This window comes from Podarcis erhardii (assembly GCF_964252035.2).
Source record: "Podarcis erhardii genome assembly, chromosome: 11".
NCBI classification, from domain to species: domain Eukaryota; kingdom Metazoa; phylum Chordata; class Lepidosauria; order Squamata; family Lacertidae; genus Podarcis; species Podarcis erhardii.
The window spans coordinates 22,615,406-22,638,028 of NC_138501.1; the positions used below are offsets into that span (position 1 = coordinate 22,615,406).

Genomic DNA, 22,623 nt, shown 5'->3' on the forward strand with positions numbered 1-22,623 from the left:
AGTTCTTTGACAGAAAGTCTCCTCCTTGCTTCCCTGCGCGACAGCTTTCTGCGCAGAGTGGGCGTTCCAAGGGGAGGTCCTGAGCTCTCACCGCTGGTCTCGCTGGAAGCGTCTCTGAGCCTTACCTCCGACGCTGTCTCCTCCTCCCCTCCTTCTTCAGCGGAAGCCCTCCCTCTTCCCCTACTGGTTCCCTCCTCAGCATCCGAGGGTTTCCCAGCATCCGAGAGCCTCTCCACCACCCTGAGCTCCAATGGCAGTTCCCTGACACTAGTGCTACGAGAATGAGGGGAGAACTTTTTTCAATTCACTTTCTCCATAATTTTATAGACTTGTAACATGTCCCCTCATAGTCTCCCTTTCACGAAAAAGCCCCCAATATTGTGACCTTTCTTCATAGGGGAGTTGCTTCACCCCCCTGATCATTTTAGCTTCCCTTCTCTTAACCTTTTCCAGCTCTACAATATCCTTTTTGAATGGAGGCAACCTGGACTGTACACAATATTCCAAATGCAGTCGCACCATAGATTTGAATAATAGCATGATGACAGTGGCAGTTTTATTTTCAATTCCTTTCCTAATAATCCCTAGCATGGAATTCATCTTTTTCACATCTGCTGCACACTGGATCTACATCTTCAGCACGTGTTACAATACCCTACAGGGCCTGATTTGTAGAGTAAATCATGTTAGGTTCTAGACTTCAGTATAAAAATATCTGTGTCTGGGGAAAGTATTAGAACAGGCTTTGTGGATATCCTTATGTAAATACATGATATTGTCTCTGCAGATTTCATGGCTGATCCCTGACTTGGGGCAGCCAAGGCTCAAGGTAAGCCTCCTTGTTTTGTATAGCTCACATATCTGAAAGATAATCTGTAGCCTTAGTTGGGCTTTGTCTCATACGTGAATATTAATACACATATCTTACTGTGACTTGCCTCCTGGTAGGATTAAGTATCAGGTACTGTTTCTTTGTGGTTCTGTCCTGAAATGGGAAACCAGCGATTTACACAGCACTCATCTAATGTCTATGGCTAAGGATTAGTTTCCAGGATTACAAGGATCCATTTTTATAAGCATGATCCTGCATGCATCCCCACACTTTATTGTTCTCTGTATAGTGAGTATTAATTAAAAACTATCCCTAATTGGAAACATGCAAAGCTTGGTGTGATCCTCTGATAATCTATGGACTAACCCTATCATTGAGATGTTGCATGTTCACTGTTTCCAGTTTTAATTCTCACACTTGCTGAAAGGTTGCTTATATTTTGCCACGTACCACCTGCCATTTCTCTGCACAGTATTTCTGCAAGTAATTTCATTAACTGGAAAAGATAAATAGATGGCCACAGTATCTTTATTAGTAGCTTACAGAGTGAAAATAGTAACATCACTAAGGAGTTATTAAATTGGAGTTCCTGGCTTTTTAGGAGATTCCTTTTTTGAACAACATGGATTAACACTGGTAGAGTGTAAATTGTTATAATTCATATTTCTAATTAAAACAACAACAACAACCCATATTCTGATTTAGAAAGATGAAAGACGCAGCGGGAGTGCTAACATAAACAAGTGCTTTGATGTACAATGACACAGAAATCAAGTTGTCATGAATTATAGATTCTGACTATAATTAATCAGGTGGAGTGTTGATGAGGTGGAGATAGCATGAACGTATCCTATGTTGGAAGTATATTTATAATAAATCTGCTGCAGCTCTTAAGGACGGGACCATTGTAACTTGGCTTTTTGTATCTTGGCTTTTGAACAGATCTGGTTTGGAACCATGACCTATTAACTTGTCACAGTTTGTGTGGTCCTGTACAGCCTGTAAAGACATGGATCACTCTAGAATAGAATCTAAAAGAACTGAGCTGCAGAGAGGCAGAGATTCCTATAAGCAGTATGCCTGAGCTATTAAACCATTACCCAACACAGCAGTTAATGATGCATACTAATTAATTCCTTGTTATAAGACTGTGGTTTAAAAATAAAACAATTCAAAAGACCACCAGGGTCACTCATTCTGTATACATTTTCCATTAAAGAAAATGGTGATGTTCACAAATGAATTTTGCTGTGAAAAGCAGTTTAGGAGGTAGTGGCTAAAAAATTATGGCTCACTTCTAACACTCTACTTCCAGTGTCCTGCAACAGTACCAAACCCATGGGGGATATCTCCCCCCCTCCCGCTGTCTGTTATCTTTATGGTTTTTTGAGAAATATTGAGGGCTGAAGTCAGTTTGACTTACCGCAAAATTGGGAAAATACTGACAAGCAACCTTCACACATTAGGTTACAGCATATTTTAAGCAATAAGAATATTGCAAGTGGGATCTTGCAATCTATGCTGCACAAGGAAATAAAACTGACATTAAATGACATGAAATACACCAACAGTGTCCTTTTTTTGTAGGATTACACACTCCCACTCAATAGTCCCCATCATGTTAGTAATCCTACATTTTGTTCATTTGGCCACAGGTTATAAACCTATTCTAACCTACCCATTCTTCTGAGTTGATGCAAATTTGTTTCTTAGTCTACTATCCATGCATCTCATGTCCTATGTTGTTGTGTCAATTGCCCCCTTTTCATGTATGGCTGCAGCAGGTCTACACTCATTAAACAGACATGAGCTCCATAGAACTCAGTGGGCCTCACTTCTCAGAAAACATATACAGTGGTACCTCAGGTTAAGTACTTAATTCGTTCCGGAGGTCCATACTTAACCTGAAACTGTTCTTAACCTGAAGCACCACTTTAGCTAATGGGGCCTCCTGCTGCTGCCACGCCGCCAGAGCATGATTTCTTTTTTCATCCTGAAGCAAAGTTCTTAACCTGAAGCAGTATTTCTGGTTTAGCGGAGTCTGTAACCTGAAGCGTATGTAACCTGAGGTACCACTGTATGAGATTGTGCTCTAAATTTATTAGGCTTTTCCAGTACTTCTAGGTTCTGAGCAAGTAAAGTATAGGGTTTTTTATTGAGACTGACAGGAAAGTATAGGGTAAAATAGGACAATATAAGCAATAATATTTTTGGGATTGCGCTACAAGGCAATAAATACTTATTTACTTAAATACCCTTCTATTTGTGTCCTCTGATTTGGATTGCAGCATATAGACCAGAATCTATTTCCTTAAGAGCAGGATTGAAAGAGCTTTTGCAGATACAGTTTTTCCTGCATTGTTAATGCAGAGTTGATGACCATGTGTTTCTTTCTACTCTAGGGGTGGTGACTCTGGGGTCCTCCAGAGGTTGTTGAACGACACCTCCCATAATACCTGGCCATTGGCCATGCTGTCTGGGGCTAACGTGAGTGGGAGTCCAACAATTTCTGGAAAGCCACAGGTTCTACATACCTGATCTACCTATGCCTCTTTGTTCCTTTTTATTATGTTATTGGTTCATTTACTTATCAAATACTAAGTTTGTTTCTAAATCTCCGTTCTGTTGTGCCATTTCTTATCTTCATGCATTCTCTTGTGTGGCTTTTTATGTGTGGCACACACTTTTTAAAATATATATTTACCAGGCCTCTCTCTTTTAAAAACTTACTAAAAACCCAATTTCTCCCCTTTGCATTACCTTCTTGATGTTTTTTTCTTTATCTGTTTTTTTTTTTTACCCTTCATCTTGCCTATTTTATAGATTTCTTTTTACTCTAATTGCTTTCTAGGTTGCTTTTAGCTTCACCAAGCAAGTTCAAAGTTTTTCTTTCCTCCCCTAAGTCCTCTTCCCTTGTGCTTCCTTTAAAAAAAAAAAAGTGAGCCTGGAGGCAAGCCTGTTCACTTTTATTTCAGGTACTTTTACAGATATTTAATTATGATAGTGATTATTTCACTTTGCAACTTGAGGGAGAAATGTAGACAGGTAGTGGCATGACCCATGAACCAGTGACCTTACAGTCTTCAGGTAAGGTCTTAAATGACGACAATATTCAGGCTACTTCCTCTGGCATGGAAGTGATTTCACCAGGGAAAGGTGAAAGCTCATGTTCATCTGCTCAGTGGTCATTATCTGACTTTGTTTTCTTCCCCACCCACCCCCAGCTTCTATCTACAAAAATTTAGAAGTAAATTAATTCACACACTATTGCTATGAGGTCTAGCCGGGCCCTAAGGTAGGTTACAACTTCGTGGTACATGGCATGCTGTTATATACAATTGTTGGTTTAATTATTGGATTATTGAGTTAAAAATGCACCCAAGATTCCAGCGAGGTGCTACCAGTCCAAACAGATAGCACTGGCCAAGGCAGTCTGACTCTATAAAAAGCTGCTCCATTATTATTTTCCTATGTTCAAAGCTTCTAAAGAATCTGCAGCGCTCCAGATGATGTTGGACCAACTCTCATCAGATCCAGTCTGCATGGCCAACAGTAAGAAATGATGCGAGCTATATTCCAACAACGCCTGGAAAACCCTAGGAGCTGCTTCACTGTCTTAAAGAAAAATACATGTTTTTCAGTACCAAGAGGTAGTTCTTCTACAGTATCTTCCTAGTTTTGGAGACCCACAAAAGCAATTTCAGATACTGTAACTTCCACATTCAATTTATTATTTGCACTTCTAGTATCTTCACGCTCAGTGGTTTCCGTGGAACATGCTGAGGCTATTCAGAGTTGGCAATGGGAACATGCCACGTTTCTCGACAGCTACAGTTCAGTTCATTTTTGATCACATTCATAACATTATGCTTCTAGTATATTTGGACAGGAAGGACGACCTAAGATCAACTGCCCTGCTGAGAGACGCAAGAAGCTATATTGAGGTTCATGGGAGAATGTCAACTAGATCATATTGTAGACCACACTAGTGTTGTTACAAATATGAGCCCTCTTAGAATGAAACAGAAAAGAAAGGGAAGTAGGCAAAGACACTATCACTTGTTGGGCTGCTTACTCCCATCTCCCATTTGTTTAATGTCTACAGTTATTAAATTAATCTAATATATTTTAGGAAAGCTGTGCGGGGACTCCAGTTCAAAAGCTGGATACAAATCTACTGAATAAGTAACTATCTAACTCACACTAGAGGATAAAATTAGTTTAATTTTTTTGATGCCACACAGTGGACACTAGCCCATAATGTAAATGGGGAACTGACCCACCAGCCTCATTGTCCTTCACCAGTCCCCACCTCTTTTCCTTCAAACTTACAAGTCGCCCAAGGGTCATCCTTATCCTCATCTCTTAGTTTTGCCCCAGTAGAACTCAGCAGGAGGATGGAGAGAAATCTAAAATTAGTTGGATTTGTCTGTCATGAGTTTTGGCTTTACTTATTGTTGATCTCTCAGTCTTCCACCCTACCAGTCACAGTAGGCCCCAGCTGCCACTGATGCCAGAGGCTGAGATCATCAATCTCCCATGCAACAGGAAGGCAAGAATGGGTTTTCCTGTTTTTCATGCTTTGAGGAAAGCAGCTCCACATAATTATCAAGTTAGCCAATCCCAAAGAGTGCTTAAATCAGTCAGAAATTGTGAGTTTTTCATGGTGCAGATTGTGCAAATGCAAAATTTGTACGTGACTTTAAAGAGGCTTCCAGAAGCTCTCACAAAGATCAGTAGCAAGACAAGTGGTATCACAACAGCTCAAAAAACCTAATTTCATTTGTATGTTGCCATATATTAAGGTGGCTTCACACTTGATAAGGCAAGCATAATTGTAGTGGTGTGCTAGTGGTGTGCACTTGTGTTGCCTGCAGCAAATGCATGCAGTGTGAACATCCTTTTAAAAAACACTGTACCCAGGCCAAGCCCAGTTGGACTTCTTGGGGTTGTGTGTGCAGCTCTTCAAAGACAAATGTATGTCATTCGTACTTTTCATGTTTGGTGCAGCTCCATTGTAATGCTGGTGTACCTACAGCAGTGATGTCTCCAAAGTATAGTATGGAACCAATCTACAGTATTCTTTCAGAGTATCTCTTTAATTATGCATTGCATAGGGTGAAATTATACTCATTTCATGAGATAATCATTTCTGCCAAAGCCAGAGTTTCAGATTTAGTTTATGTTGTGGATTATTATGTATTTTAAATACAAATATATTATTTTATTATAGGTTCTGTTCTTTACTAGACACAAGGAACCCACATAGTTCTGTTCATACAAACTTGTATCAGTAGAGCAGCAGAAGTTAGGTTTCTGTGACACTTTTTTAAAAAATGAAAATGAATCACTATCTAAACTCATAAATCCACATTTAAGCTTCTAAATAAGTGGATTGAGTCTTAAAAAATGCTGAGCACCCAGCAGCTCTCAGTAACTTGCTGAGGCAATTCATCCTTTCATTAGTGTAAACGGATTACATTGTGAGTGAGCTTTGAAAACCATGTTTTGATATATTCCTCAAATGTGATTGAATGCTCGTCCACTGCATAACAATGCAAGGTTTAGTCTAAAAATATTTAGAAAGTGCTGGTTAGGAGTGTTACCTTGGAGGAAATTTGAGATTATTTTGAGCAATATTCCTTTAGGAAAAACTCTGTTCAAAGACCATAGATGCTTCAGTTAAACACAGTATGTATCCAACTATGGTAACTCATATTCAACATAGGCACATTGAAATTAATGGGGTTGAGCTATTTAGAGCAATTGATTTAAATGCATCTATTCTGACAATGACTGATGTTGACTATCACCCAACACCAACATCAGGTTTGCTCCTAGATGTTATGCTTGAGTTGTAAACAAAAAGATGTATGGCTGCTGCTCATGCATTTCAATGTGTTTGCTTCTTGCCTATGAACTGAAAACTACTCACTTTGGGATCACAGCTCTTGGAGTAACAACCCTCTTGGTAGAACTCAAATCCCTAGTTGCATGAAGCAGAATCATAATAACATATTCCTGAAAGAAAGAAAAAGCTTAAAAGAAAAAAAGAGGTAATAAGGGGATTAATGACTGCCATCTATGAATCATTCTCTGATATGTTTCTGAAGTATGAAATGTGATAAAATCCTGCAGAGCTCATCAATCATTATCTGTATTATCTGAATAACTTCATTGTTATTTACACAGTGGTCCCAACTAGGATAACTTGTCTTTTGTGTTCTATATACATATTTCCATATGTTTACATATTTATATTTCAAAAATCACTTCTGTTTTATTGTCATTTGGGTGACTTCATCTTTTTGTTACTGTCTTGCAGCTTAAAACATTCTTGGCTATTACCTATGTCTACAATGAAAACAAAAGAACAGATTGTAACTGGATGCTGAATCCTAATAAAATACGCAAATATACTGTTGCACACCACCCCAATCTCCAAGTGGTGCAAGATTCCAGAGGCGGCAGGCACAGTTACCCAAGGTATGTGTTTCCTTTCAGAAAATGAGGCACAGCAGGGACTGTGGTTGTCTTTATGGTAAGTGGATTATTTACACATGCATGTACAACCTGAGTCTATGATGGAGGGGCTCACAGCACTGATATTCCAAGAGGGTCTTGCTTCTTCTATAGACACATCCTTGGATTCAAAATAGACACCTGCCATGGCTCTGACTCTTGGTAACTTGCTGACTTTTACAAACTGCAACATTCCCCCCCCCCCAGGTCATCTCACAGCCAACTCTAAAACTCTACTTTTGAACTCCACTTTGTCTTCCAAACTAAACTCTAAGTTGAGGGAGGGGCCTCTCCCCTCCCATTTGCCATCTGGCACAGAGTTTTTCCTTTTTCTTTCCTAATGACTCATTCCCTTTGTCTTTCTTTCTTTGATGTATTACGGTATTTAAATATTTTGTTGGAAGCTGCCCAGATTGGCTGGGGAAGCCCAGCCAGATGGGCTGGGTATAAATAATAAATTTATTATTATTATTTCTTAATGACTTGTCTCCCATGTGATTTCCTGACACAGGAAGCTGGCCTGGCTTCTGTTCTAATACTTGCTAAATCCAATGTCTGGCATCCAGTTTTAACACTCCAAACATCAATTAAATTCTAATACTTACTGAATCCAGGAATCTAGGGTGTCTAGCACCCACAAACTGATAACAATACATTGACGTCATGATTGGCTAATCAATCCCTATATAAAGGTTAGTTTCAATTAAAATAAATGTCACCTGCAAATTTCGAATCAACTTTTCCAACAGTTTGGCATCAGGTTTTCCTATCTACAAAGGTAGAAAGTTTGTCACACTTGTAATTGAGTATATAGCTGTTGTTTTATGCAAATAGTAAAGAAGCAGTTGAAGCTGGAGTCTGGAGCCAGTCATATTCCTCCCATGAGAGCTCCATTTCCTTGGTTTCAAATTTGGGCTTCTGCTACTGGCTTCCCCTCTCATTCCAGTCACCATATTGTCTGTTGATATTTTATAAAATTAGGAAATGGAACATGTAAGGCCTAATCATGTAAGGTACTGTGTGTAGAGCAACCTTTGCAAACCTGCTGCCTCCCCACTGGCAGTACACAGTGCTCATCCACACATACCTTTTGCCCCACACTGTCTAGACACAGGCCCACGCTTTCAAGCTCTGTGTTTGAACGCTTTGCATTTTTTGCCCTGCCACTTTCCCCAGGAAAACCTGCTCTTTATGCTGAATCAGAACAAACAGCAATTTGAGTTTTCCACTGGTGGCAGTGGATGAGCACTGTGTACTGCCATCGCAGATGCTACTTCAGCTGCAGCAAAGCAAACCACTGGAGCTCAGGAGGAGCCAGGGGTCTGGCCTGCTGCCAGAATCTTTTCTATTTCAAAGTGGAAGGCAAAGGAGGAAAGCAGCAATCAAAGGACAGCGGTTCTGCTTTGTTCTCGACTCCTTGCTTTCTGCGCCGTGCAGTTTTGAAGGGTTGGTTGCGGTAGACAGTGGAACATGTGTATGTAAATACAAAGCACAAGTCAACTTTGAATCAAGAGATACAAGTGATTGTCTGTCATAATTGGGGTCTGTGACAGTTCCTGTGTCAGTGTAAGAAATTATATTTAGACCTCAAGTATCTCAGTGTCATTAAAAGAAGAAAAATTGTTTTGAATGTTGAGTGCTATAGAAGTCATTAAGGGAGTTCTCTCAAAACAGACTCTTCAATTTTTAAATTTTTAAAAAAGTATTATGATGACACACATGGAATTACTTTGCCTTTGGTAGCTAATCACTATATTTTACTGTAGTTTTTATTTAAGTGTTTTCATAATTCCAAGCTCTAGGGCTTCATTTTAATTCAATTCATTTCACAACTGCTTGCCCGGTGACACTGAAAACAGATACTATTAGAGCTGGAAAATAGCAATGCAATCCTATTTAGGTCTATTCAGAAGTACACCCCATTGAGTTCAATGGGGTTTACTTCCAAGTAAGGGATTAGAACCTACTACTGAAATTTTAAGCACACTAAATTGAGAACAAGCCACACTGAAATATGTGGAATCTACTTCTAAGCAAATGTGCACAGAATTGGACTGCATGTGTTCCTTTTACATGCTATTTCCTTGAGCAGTCGAGGCAAGAGAAAACACACTTTCTACCTCAAGGGATAGTTTTTTGGCATTGCAAGTGGAAAAATACATTTTATAACAATGTTGATTCTGTTATCCAGGTTTGCCAAATACCCTGTGCAGGGCATGTTTAATTGAGGGTCAGGCAGATTGAGCAGCACACAGCATCGGGTTTCTATTCTGAAATTAGTTAATAACAGTGTCGTAATTGAGACACTTCTTTTAATACAAAGGCTGGCCATGAAAGAAGACCTTATGCTTTAAGTGAAAACCTTTACAAGTCAATGCAAGACTTGTAAATTATTGGCTTGTTCCTTGAAACATGAACAAACTCCTGTTATAAACCTCTTCACCTGTTCATTTTACATATTCATGTTTGTGGTTGCACAGTATGGTTGGGTAGATACAGGTTAATGTGTAATTGTCCAACCGTGCGATGCATAGAGGCTGCAATGAGCATATTCAGATTTATTCATTCCAGCAGAGAGAGTAGCTCTGCATGTACAAGGGATGACAGCAGGTATATCTGCCTTCCACTGAAATAAGCATGGAATCCTGCATGTACATGAACGTTCATTGTTGGCACCACAGTTCATGCTGGGCTTTGAATTTGAAAATTGGCTTATTGTTGAATAAGGCAGCATCATACCTTAAAGTAGAACATTAGACCAAGTGATCATTGTGTCCTTTTCATCTCTAATTCTAAAAAAATAATAATACTATTTTATATTTTCCCTTCCCTGAATAGAACAGATGCAGATAAGTTTTCCTTTGGAGGAGAAAGTGTTGTAAAAGACGGTTACAATAAATTCAAATTTACAGATTGAACAACTACTGCAGGGTTGCAAAAGCAAGCCTGTGGTTGACTTGCCTATTACTCCACCCATATTATTAGGAAATGCATAGTCTTGCAGATATCACATCCCTTATAATTCCACTCTCTTCTTGCACATTTTCTGTAAGGTTAGGTGACCCAGCTCCCACTAGTACATACAGGTTTCAGATTCTTGAAATAGCCAGCTACACATGAAGCCCATTGTCTTCCATTAATGACAAGACCACATCAAGCGTAAGGAAGGAGCCATCTATCTACTTTGCACTGTATAACAACGTGGCTATCAGACCTTGGCTCCTTGCACATCTGAAATTAGGGACTTTTTACGCTATAGAATTTCTGACAGCTATTGCCTTTTCTCAAGATTAAGTAGGCTGCCAACCTCATCTTTTCCTTCGGTTTATATAGAGCATCTTATCTGCATAAGATGACTCTGGGGAGATATGGAGAACTTTCACTCTATAAAGGGGGAGAACATGCTAGCAGCATAAAGAATGGAAGTCTTTGAGGATGCTCCTGAATTTCTTGAGGCTTCAGCACGGTACACTGCTGTTTCCAAGCTCCACCCCCCCGGTTATCAGGCAATTATTTTTTTTCCTATTTTTAAGAGAGCCAACGAGCTTCAACCTGTAGATATGCAAATCCATATAAGTTATCAAATTGTTAACAATTTATGGAGCCAAATGCAAAACAGGGACGTTTCCTCCATTTTGTGCAGAAGAGGACATTTGAGCAGGTGTACCTTTTCTACACAGCTATTAATATACCCTTAACATCTGGACACCCTCAAAGTACTGGAAGCAAACCAAAAGTCAATGCAGTCCATATTGTGCTTTAAATGCAAATAGAATCTGACCCTTACTTAGGGCTGCTATGTTACAACCTGGAGAATGGTGCTGCAACTTTAAACCTCCTGATGAATGAATGATAAGGATTTCCTGTCTGATTCAATTCCTGGTTGTTATCCTGCTCTTACAGAGTTTCAAGTGTGCTACAGAGCAGGCAGGGGGTGGGAGATGGAATTGCAGGGGGACTATAAGAGAGAGAAACCAGGGCTACCTCAAACCTTGATTCAGCAGACGGTTTAAAGGTGCACAGGGAATCTCCAGTTACAACCTGGCAAACCTGTTTGGCTTAGATGCACAAAGTAATAAATTAAACATTGAATTAATGCTTAAACTTAAAATCAAATGTCAGTTCTATTACTCACATGTGCCAGTGCAATTATCATTTTGATCTGGAAGTTCTTCCCTCATGTCTGTTTCTCCCCTTTTGTTTTTTAGACTGAAACGTTCCGGGTTCTCCATATTCTTGATTTTATTCCTTTTAAATTGAGAGCAAAGACACAAAGGGCCCAATGTCTCCAGGCGTCAAGCATATGATTAATCCACTGTTGTGGTTGATTCTCAGGTTGATGCAAATAAGCTTGCCCCTCTTTATGGTTTCAATCCTAAGCATACTTATCAGGAATAAGTCCCATTGGAGTCTGTGGGACTTGCACCCAAGTAAACCTGTATCAACCCAAGTTAATGCTACTTAAGGTTTGGCTGGGAAGTTAAGTTGGGAATCTAGTTAGCTAGATTCCCAGGTTTTTGGATGCGGTCTTGTGTCAAATTTGAGAAGAACCTGACTTTTTTTGGTGCTATACTTACTTGCCAGGAAAGCAACACAGATGATTCCAGTTGCTCTCTTCCCATGCACTCTGCAAACTTCAGTGGTCATGTTTGTCAGTTGTGTAGTTCCATGGGTTATATCACCTGCTTCTTGCATTTTTGCAAGGTTTTTTTTTGTTCAGTTTTCAGAGCAATGCACTTTCCAGTGCTAAAAGCATGTTTTTTAAAAAATAAAATAAACATAGCTCAGTTGCAATGAGATCCTGACAATTAAATCTGTGCACACAGATTTAAAAAGCAATTAAAATGAACAAGGGACAACATTAGCGGGACAGGAGGGGGAGCCTTATCCCTTAAATGATGTGTAATACTGAGCAAATATTCACTAATTAATCAGCACAACATCCCTATGAGGTAGGTAAATAAATACCCTACCTCTTTCTGCCAGTTTTAGGAAGTAATGTATTTTTCCAGTTATGTCTCCAGAGTGATTATATAAAATGCATGAATCAACTGTTGCTGATAATTGGATGCACACAAAGCCAAGGTAGTGAAATATTAAGTACAGGCAAGTGGAATTCATTAGAAGGTTTGCAGTGTTGTAGAGGTCTGCAACAACAGACATTGGGTGCTTCTAAATGGATGTTATTGTGTGGTTGGTGCTCCTCATTAAGCACTTTTTTCTTTTTGTTTCCTTTTTCTTTTTTGCAACGTCTACATAATGTTCTTGGTAATTACAGCCCATAAATTTTCCTCATCTAATCTAGACTTTTCCTTTCCAGAAAAAAATCCAGTAAGTCTACCCCCTTGTCCCAGACACCCAATTTCCCCCGTGGAAGCACCATATGATTTGTATCCAACATAGTGCTCAATAACCATCCCAGAATTTCAGAAGCAGACTTGAAAGAGAAGTTGCTGAATTACAACTTAACACTAAACTGAAAACTATGGAGAGACCTGGTCTTAATAGAGATATTGGATTCCAGTCTCATTACATATGCTAATCATCTGCATACTATCCCTTGTTTTTTTCTGTAGGACTAATTGCAGTCGTTAACAGGTTTACCATACCCATTGAGTCAATCACCCATCTCCTACTACCTTCCTGAGAAAAACCCCACCCCACCCTCCCACTATATATAAGGGTCTGGTGACTTCTGTTTCAGTGTATCTGAAGAAGTGTGCATGCACACGAACGCTTATACCAAGAACAAACTTAGTTGGTCTCTAAGGTGCTACTGGACAATTTTTTAATCCCATAAGTGCAAGGTTTTCCCCTTGCACAAGGGGACTTTCGCCCACTCTCCATCAGCCCTCCACCCCTAAGTATATTCTGTAGGTTCCCCCAGCCTCCTGGAGTAGATTTGTGGAGGGTAGGAGAGGAGAGGGGTAACAGCCACACTGCACAAGCAGAAATCCTTGTGTTGACAGGATGAGGAAGTTGGATGCCATCCTATATGTTTGGCCTGTTCAATCTTTCTTTTTTCATTTCTTTTATTTAAAAGCATTTCTAAGTATCTTTTAAAAATCTCCAAGCAACAAAAAATAAATAAAGCAATATCACCCATACAAAAATAACAACAGTAGTGTAACAGCATAAAAAAACAGAAAGTCTGGGAATTAAAACAAATAAAGACAAGAGTCTGATCTTCTGGTTCAGGGAAAGTCTAAACAAATCTATGTCTTAGCAAGATGTCTGAAACAAGTGATAGATGTTGCTTTACATATGCCAGAGAGATGGGCATCCCATTGTTGTTGTTTAGTCGTTTAGTCGTGTCCGACTCTTCGTGACCCCATGGACCAGAGCACGCCAGGCACTTCTGTCTTCCACTGCCTCCCGCAGTTTGGTCAGACTCATGTTTGTAGCTTCAAGAACACTGTCCAACCATCTCATCCTCTGTCGTCCCCTTCTCCTTGTGCCCTCAATCTTTCTCAGCATCAGGGTCTTTTCCAGGGAGTCTTCTCTTCTCATGAGATGGCCAAAGTATTGGAGCCTCAGCTTCACAATCTGTCCTTCCAGTGAGCACTCAGGGCTAATTTCCTTAAGAATGGATGCGTTTGATCTTCTTGCAGTCCATGGGACTCTCAAGAGTCTCCTCCAGCACCATAATTCAAAAGCATCAATTCTTCGGCGATCAGCCTTCTTTATGGTTGACATAGCAGACGACACAGCGATTTCTCCAAAGCAGCTCTTTATTTTGTAAGCTGGAATAGAACTGACTAGCAAACAGCTCAGCCAGCCTGCTTTTATAGGCAGCCGGCTGTCAACATTGTAGCAACAACAACCCAGAGTTTCCCGCCTAAAATAACTGACGTGGACCTGAGTGAAAACTATCTACAGACCTGAGTGAAAACTATCTACAGTATCCCCCTGCTAGCCCAGGGTGAAACTTCACTACATAACAGTCCAGCCATCTCATCCTCTGTCGTCCCCTTCTCCTTGTGCCCTCAATCTTTCTCAGCATCAGGGTCTTTTCCAGGGAGTCTTCTCTTCTCATGAGATGGCCAAAGTATTGGAGCCTCAGCTTCACAATCTGTCCTTCCAGTGAGCACTCAGGGCTAATTTCCTTAAGAATGGATGCGTTTGATCTTCTTGCAGTCCATGGGACTCTCAAGAGTCTCCTCCAGCACCATAATTCAAAAGCATCAATTCTTCGGCGATCAGCCTTCTTGATGGTCCAGCTCTCACTTCCATACATCACTACTGGGAAAACCATGGCTTTAACTATACGGACCTTTGTTGGCAAGGTGATGTCTCTGCTTTTTAAGATGCTGTCTAGGTTTGCCATCACCTTTCTCCCAAGGAGCAGGCGTCTTTTAATTTCGTGGCTGCTGTCACCATCTGCAGTGATCATGGAGCCCATATATGGGGCATCCCATAGTATTCTTTATCTCCAGACCAGACTTGGGCCAGACAGCCCTTCTAACAGAGACCTGTCCTCCGTAAAACAGGACACAAGGCCACACTAGATAAGACAAGCAATGTGTCTAACAGCATATGCATGTTTTCAAACACATATTTATCTTGGGGATGAAAGTGGGGAGCCAGTAACTTACAAATCACCCCAGAGTTGTGCATTAGTTTCATGCAACTCCCATTCATATCATCAGAGCTACAAGGACTCCTTGGCAGCAGCTCTAAATGCAGGGGAGTTGATTTCCAATGGCTGCCCTGGAATGTTCCCCAGGAGTTGCACATGCAGAGCATTTTGAGGGCTGCAGTTAAGATATTATACAGTCGGTTAACAGCAGGGGTAGGGTAATATAATTAAAGCAAACTTTCATTAAAGCTTCAATTTTAACAGCAGGGGAGGGGCAGTGGGAGATATTGTAATAGGCGGTATTATTCATTGTAATCAATTAGTACAGTAAACTTATGAAAAAGAGGCTGTTGGAGGGAGGGAAGAGAAGAAGAGAGACCCAGTTTTACTTCATGCATATGTCCATGTTAAGTTCTTATCAGTATTATAAGCAAGGATGGGGGAACTGGCAGTTTCAGTTTCTCTCAGTTTCTTATTTTTCCAATCTTAAGTTCAGTTCTCCACATTTCTAGATCAGTATTATTATTAAAAAATTGTCCAGGAGCACCTTAGAAACCAACTAAGTTTGTTCTGGGTATAAGCTTTCGTGTGCATACACACTTCTTCAGATACATGCATTCGTGCATGCACACGAAAGCTTACACCCAGAACAAACTTAGTTGGTATCTAAGGTGCTCCTGGACTTTTTAATTTTTATTTATTTATTTCGACTGCGTCAGACCAATACGGCTACCTACCTGAATCTAGTATTGTTATTGTTGTTGTTGTTATTTAAAGTCCTTATGAAAACTGATCAGCACTCTAGAGTGAATTTCTCCTAAAATGCATAATGTATGTAGTTTTTCCCACTATACACATTTCTGCAAGCCATTTCCCCTCATATATGTATTTTCGTACATTATTTACACTAACACATGCATTTAAATGCATACTTTACACTAGTATGTGCATTTTTTTGTTGGCGAACCATACTGCAAAATTCAGAGAAGCACGAACTTTGAAGGATGGCTGTGTTTCCCACCCCACCCCTAACTATAATGTCTGTTGGAACCTCTCTGAAGCAGGGCATACCATGGTAATGCAAATTAAGAGATGGGCAGGAAGATGTGGATCCAAATTCAACTAAGGTTTACTCAGAGTAGGCCCATTGAAATTAATGAACATGACTAAGTTAGGTCCATTAATTTCAGTGGGTCTACTCTAAGCAAAGCTAAGTTAAATACCACCCAAAGTGTCAGGGCTAGCCTTGGACCAGACCCATGGTTTTCAGTAACCAACACAGACATAGGCTGGCTGAGAGATGGTGTGGGGTGTTCTGTGGCTCATCTTTATTCTCCCCGCTAAATCAGTCTCTTAGGAACCCCATCCGCAGAAGTTCCAGCCAAGATCCACTTTTTGACGACAGAGCTGATTCTGAGTGTAATAAGACCCACAGGGATTTCACTAATTGATATCTCAATCAAATGTATGATTATGCCAAAATAATTCCCTTGTTCTTTGATTGGTTGATTAGTCGACATATTATACCTTTTCCTCCATCAAAACCTACCTTGAAAGTCAGGTTTGTGCCCTTCCAAATTTCAGTAGGCAAAGCTCATCTATCTACACATGCACACAGCACAGCAGTGTTCATTCCTTTTTCGAACAGGAATTTATAATTGTTCTGAATACAAAGCAGGCTAAGTCATCTGCAGCATTATGCTATATGAAAACGTTAGCAAAAGGGACCCTATATTCATTCCCTACCTCCATGACTCTACTTTGCATACACCTTCAGGGTTTGTTTGCCTGGCTGGAATGTGTTCCTCAGTTCTTATAATCTCTCTTGGTTGCATAGTTAAGCTATGGAACTCATAGTAGTGGGTTGCTTTAAAACAGGATTCTACAAATGCAAAGAAGATAAATATAACATTGGCTACCAGCCATGATGGCTGTGCTCTGCCTCCACGGTGAGAGACAGTAACCTTCTGAATATCAGTTGCTGGAAACAACAATATCAGTTGCTGGAGGCAACAGTTTTCTTGGACTTGGGTCCTGCTTGTGGGATTCCTACAGGCATCTGGTTGGCCACAGTGATAACAGGATGCTGGACAAGATGGGCCAATGGGATCTTCTTATATTCTTAGGTTGCCTGGATGGAGGATAGAGAGCTATGTGAGTGTATGTAAAATAAGCCTGTTTTACAAAGGGGAAATTTACATTTGTTGCTCTGCCCACTTTTGCTTCTGGCCCCGCCCATCACTGGCATGTGATCTCTGAAAATTTGCCCAGAAGGGAATGCAAACCTTGATCTGGAAAAGTTCCAGAGGAAGGTACTAAGATAGAGCTTGGCACCAAAGGATCTGTATTAAGCAAACAGAGCCCCAGCCCAATCCCAATGCTCCGTCTATGAGATTTACAAAATTCCAGGCGTTCATACTTCCTGTCTTAAAACACCCCTTTTCTGTTCCTTCCCAAATCCCCAGTTCTTCCAGACCTGTTTCTAAAACGGTTTGAATCTTTCATTTGTGCTGTGTTGTAATAACTGAAAGAATAACAGGATTTTCAGGTGGGGACTGTAGGAGAGCAAAATATTTGGAGAGAATTCCCTCACATACAAGCAGTAAAGTAAAATTTTAAAAAATCTATTAGACATATAAGGAGCCTGAATCTCTTAACTATGATATCTAAAACAGACCATCACAGAATATATATATATATATGTAAAGGGATCCCTGACCATTAGGTCCGGTCGTGACCGACTCTGGGATTGCGGTGCTCATCTCGCTTTATTGGCCGAGGGAGCCGGTGTACAGCTTCCAGGTCATGTGGCCAGCATGACTAAGCTGCTTCTGGTGAACCAGAGCAGCGCATGGAAACACCGTTTACCTTCCCACCAGAGTGGTACCTATTTATCTACTTGCACTTTGATGTGCTTTCGAACTGCTAGGTTGGCAGGAACAGGGACTGAGCAATGGGAGCTCACCCCATCACAGGGATTTGAACCGCCAACCTTCTTATCGGCAAGTCCTAGGCTCTGTGGTTTAACCCACAGCGCCACCCATGTCCCATATATGTGTGTGTGTGTGTGTACAGAAATGTGCTGTGATTAACTCACTAGGTTTGATGTGCAAAACAAAATTGCTGGACCTGCTACAGATGTTTAAAATGAAGGTTTTATACAATGCATTTAGCAATGTGGCAGGGAGACATTTGTGGTTCTGTACTTCTGCCAGCCTTTACCCTCCTCAAACACCTCTGCTAACCAATATACGTTTCTCTTGCAAACGTTTAATGAATGCATGGCAGTGTACAGGCTCTTTCTATTTGATTATGTGCTTTCTTTATGAATGAGGAGCTGAAGATCCATGCTTACTGTAAGCAGTGTCCATCTGAAGCCTATTTTCTTACAACATGGGCAAACTTCACTTAAGAAAGGTTCTATGTGTCACATTTTACTGCAGTGATATCACATGGCTTGTGGATACCTTCACAAGAACATAAGCAAAACAATGTTTTGTAGATGTGTGTGGATTATTTATGAGGCCATATCTTGCTTTTATTGTTCACATACATTTTAAGAACAGAAACAGACAGTACTGTATTGGTTATCCCCCAGGAGAACTAGATCCAGTTAAATCAGGTGGGGATAAGCCAAAATTATTTTTGGCTCGGATGCCTGAAGCTTCTATACTCTCTGTCGAGGTCTGGAGTATATAAAAAATTCCTGACAGAAGTCATATAATACCTGCACAGTGAAAGATCCCATACTTCTATGTCTTAGTAATTTTACATCTCTTTCCCGGGCCCATTGTGTTGGATCCAAGGTGCCCTTCCATTCATAGAAACATATTCTGTGGAATATGGAAGGCCAATGATCCATCAGAGACTCCTGGTGAGGGCAGACACTCGCTGATTTCCCTGCTACTCTGCAGCCTCCTATATCACCTCCTGCCAGTGGTGTAGTGGGGGGGGGCACAGGGACAGTTGCCCCAGGCACAAAATTCTTAGGGGCACCAGTGGCGTGGCGTGGGTTGTCAGCACCCGGGGCAAGGCAAGTAAATAGTGCCCCCTAACCCGTGGATTTTAGTAGGGGCAGAGAGCTGCTAGTGCGAGCGCGCCTCCCCATGTTGCGCCCGGTGCGACCGCCCCCCCTGCAGCCCCCACGCTACGCCACTGAGGGGCACAAAAGTTCAGTACCCAGTGCTGCCTCAGTACAGCTGCATGCTCCTGTTGTTGGACTCCATTTAAAATGTCTTCTCCATGCAAACCAGGAAGTGACCTTTCCAGACAACAGAACGACTCATCTTAACTCTGTGACTGCGATTTCCTGGGTGACACGGATGCTGTTAGGCAGTTGAATGAACATGCGTATTCTGTTTCATTCCCTTCCACCTGCCCCCGCCTTGCCCCGGGCACTGGCAACCTACACTACACCACTGCCTCCTGCTCCTTCCCTAAATTGTGCAGAGATGTATTTTGGGGGAGAGAAGGGGGGGGGGATGCAGGAAAGAGGATGGATCAGAAAGAACTTCTCTCTCTTCCACTAGCAGGCACTGGTTACGACTCAACCCATTGAAAACGTTACTTACTCTGCATCGAGGACACTGAAAAATCCTACTGCATGGCTCTATTCAGTGAACTATTCAATATACATGTATTCAGCTTACCAGGAGAGTTAGCCTAATGGAATGGAACTTGTGAATGGGTCCTCGGTGTGAATAGCACAGATGTTAAAGAGTGCTGAGGGCTTTTGCTACACTTCATGTTAAAGTGGCCTACACATTATAGTTGAATACATGTACTTGCTGTTAAATAGATATGCATGTCTTCTTTAGAAATGCTTCCAGTAGTTTTTACATCCTGTTTTTAGATCCTGAAAAAGATAGTTTAAGATAGTAGTAGTTTCAGATACTGAAAAGGTAAGATGAAAAGCAGACAATGTACTTTAACAGGAATCCCAGCGTGAAATGGGTGGGGGTCACGATTGACTGCATAATGAATTGCCTCAATTTAATTGGACAACATGTGCCTCTACCAGTCATGCCTTGATACTCAGCCCACTAGTGTGGTGCAGAATCAATTCTCTTCCCATCACACTGTAAAAAGTTCCATTCCATATACTCAGCTTAATTGGTGACATTTCTAGCTTAATGTCATAATGTTCTCTGTGCTAAAGTGATTTATAAAATTGGCTGTCGGAACTCAGATTGCGACCAGCAGCATTGTAGTTTCCAGCACAATCTCCCAAACTGAAAATAATCTTTGTCATACACACACACACACGTACAAGTAGTGATGAGCAGAGAGAAATATATTCCTGCATTGGTGTGTTTGCCTTTGGGTAGAGCCGACTGAAAATTGCGTGCTATACTGTTTGAACGTCCAGTTAACAGGCCCCTTGAATTTGTTAAGTAATGAGCCTGGGGCAAAATTGGTGCCTAGCTTTGCAGCATTACATAAAAGATGCTTCTTTCGTCAGGGCCTTTAGGCCACTGCAGTAATGATCATCCCCACCAGAGACAAGAGACACAATCTACACACCTGTCATGCAGCCTACTGAACGAATAGTCGCTGAGAAGGAGTGCACTCGTTGAAGCAGGAGGTGGTTCAGGAAGATGGTGCCAACAGGCCATGCAGCTGAAATTACATTATTAGTTTAGGACTTTTCTTCACTGCAGCTGATATTTCCTCATCTACAGTCTTGAGTGAAAAAACAGTTATCCTGAAGTTCAGGTGTGAGAAACCTGAAGCTCTCCATCAATCCCTGGAAGCCATGGTCAATGGAGAAGAGTGATGGGATTTGTAGGGGAAGAAAAAATGTATTCTATCCAAGGCTGAGCGAGGCTGACTGATCAGCCTGCCATGTGGTTGAAAGCTTAGAAGAAGTGATTTCCTGGATGGCAGCAGGCTTTTGGGTGGCATTGAGGGTTTTCCGTATATGATTGGCTTGTTGCTGCTGCTGTTGCTATTGTTTGAAATTAACCTGATCATATTTCAAATGCTGTGTTGTTCCTGGGAGCCACCTTGAATTAAAAAATGCCATACAAATACAACATCAAATTAAAAACAACAACAGCCATTCAAAAATCCCTATAGTCAAATTTATCCTTTTATTAATATATATTAATCAAAATATATTACAGAGTTCAACACCATAAGGTTATTAGAAAGACAATATACCGAAGGTTGTGACAAAAAAACCCTACATTTTGAATGATGTATGGTAATGAAATAATCAGATTTTGTCTTATTGAAAGTCCTTATCACCCACTCATTTCTTCATACTGTATCTGGACCAGGATTAAAAGCCATTTGACTTCTTTTTTACTATCTTCATAATTAGTATCTGCTCCTCCAGTTTATGACTGGGCTGTGAAATTCTCCATTGACTTCAGTTTTGCAGAGTAGTAGGGTTTTCTTTTACTATTATGATTAATTAAAAAGGTGAGGGTGGTTCTAAGGTTCCAGGGCTTTTTTTCTAGCCAGAACTATGTTTGATTGCGTACCTATATCTCCCGTGAGAGTAATTGCTTGATAGCCTTCCTGTTCTTATTGATGAGAAGATGGCTGAGAAGAAGGTTTTGCATGATGGGAATTTGAAAGGGTCAGGCCACTATGTTGTAGAAATAGGGGCCATCATGTGAAAAACAGTGTAGAGCCCCCTCTGTAATAACTGATTGCGTGATCATTCTTGACTGGTGATGTTCCTGTTTGCACATATCTGGTGAATACCACAAATGGATCAGCAACTAGCGCTGTCATTGCACAGAGTGCAATGGAATAAATAATGGATTTTGCTCCTGCAAGATGTGGTGGTGGCCATCAACTTGGATGGCTTTAAGACAGGGTTGCACAGATTGATAGATGATAGTGACTGCAAATCACAATGGCTGTGCTCTACTTCTGTTGCTAGAATATGCTTCTGAATAGCAGTTGCTGGGAAACACAAGCTGGGAGAACACAGTTGCACTCAGGTCCTACTTGTAGATAGGCATCTTGTTGGCCACTGTGAGAACAGGATGCTGGAGAAGATGACCCTTTGGCCTGATCCAGAAGGGGTCTTCTTATGTTTTTTCATAGATGTTACTCAGTTGAGAGCAAATTATAAACATTTTTCAAGGTTGCATTTTTGTTGTGGAAATAATGCATGTTCATAGTACAGTGGTACCTCAGGTTAAGTACTTAATTCGTTCCAGAGGTCCGTTCTTAACCTGAAACTGTTCTTAACCTGAAGCACCACTTTAGCTAATGGGGCCTCCTGTTGCTGTCACGCCGCCGGAGCACAATTTCTGTTCTCATCCTGAAGCAAAGTTCTTAACCCGAGGTAATATTTCTGGGTTAGCGGAGTCTGTAACCTGAAGCGTATGTAACCCGAGGTACCACTGTACTCAAATTACATTCCCTGCCCCCCTGCAATTATGAACAACCACTTGCAACGTGTTTTGATGTATGTCACTGGCATTATTTTTTTTTGTGCAGTAAGGAAAAATCCTGTATTAAATGACAAGGAGAAATGATGTGGCATTTTGATGCTTACAATGGCCAACACTGTGCGAAACATGTGTGCAAGAGCAGTCCTGATTACGGAACAAATATCTGAAGAAAGATATCCAGTTCTTTATAACATTGTGTTTTGAAATCCTCTCCTCCTCTCTTTTGCATATGCAATGTGGGCAGTCTTCTATTTTAAAGCTTAATTTAATTTTTA

General features: G+C 40.8%; 1 long non-coding RNA gene across 2 annotated transcripts in view; it reads left to right on the forward strand.

Moving 5' to 3' along the window:
* Positions 1-22,623, forward strand: part of LOC309352269 — a 35,280-nt gene that overhangs the window by 5,382 nt on the left and 7,275 nt on the right. For both annotated transcript variants that reach the window (XR_014161215.1, XR_014161216.1), the window contains exon 2: positions 7,158-7,308. This is a non-coding gene — a long non-coding RNA (uncharacterized lncRNA). The remainder of the gene's footprint in view (positions 1-7,157; positions 7,309-22,623) is intronic.